Here is a 605-nt window from a genome sequence, read left to right on the forward strand (position 1 = left end):
CCTGCTGCGCGCTAACTGGAAGGCGAAACCGACACCGAAAAGCAGGAATTTCAGCCATGCCTCCGGTCGGCGACCAAAACTCCAGGTTCCCTTGACTTGTGGCCCCTCGGAAGGCTGCAGCCTGGCCGCCGGAGCCCGCTGCGCCCCGCTCCCCGCTCCCAACGCGCTGGTCCCCGCGGCCCGGGCCGCCGCCGCCGCTTCCCTCCCCCGCGCGGCACCCACCTCCTCGCCGCAGCGGCAGCAGCTTCGCCTCGCCCTTCTCATCGTTCTCATCCCGGGCGGCGCCGCCGAGGCCGTGCCTCCGCTTCTCCTTGTAGCGCTTCTCCTTCAGTCTGCGCGGCTTGGCGGCGGGCGGCGGAGCGACGGACGGGAGCAGGACGCGGTGAGGCTGAGCGTGCAGCAGCGAGGGAGCGACCGACCAGCAGTTTGCGCGGCACCGGCTGAGACGAGGCAGCGGAGGCTGAGGAGACGCTCGGGCTCGCGGAGAAAGAGTAACAGCTCTGAGAGGTGGCCGGGGAGGAGGCGGCAGACCGAGCCGCGAAGCTCCACGCCGCCGGACTGCCGTAGCTCTGCGGCGGCGGGCGACGGTGGCAGCTGCCCGCCAT

The sequence above is a fragment of the Mastomys coucha genome, unplaced genomic scaffold (assembly GCF_008632895.1).
Source record: "Mastomys coucha isolate ucsf_1 unplaced genomic scaffold, UCSF_Mcou_1 pScaffold19, whole genome shotgun sequence".
Taxonomy (NCBI): Eukaryota; Metazoa; Chordata; class Mammalia; order Rodentia; family Muridae; genus Mastomys; species Mastomys coucha.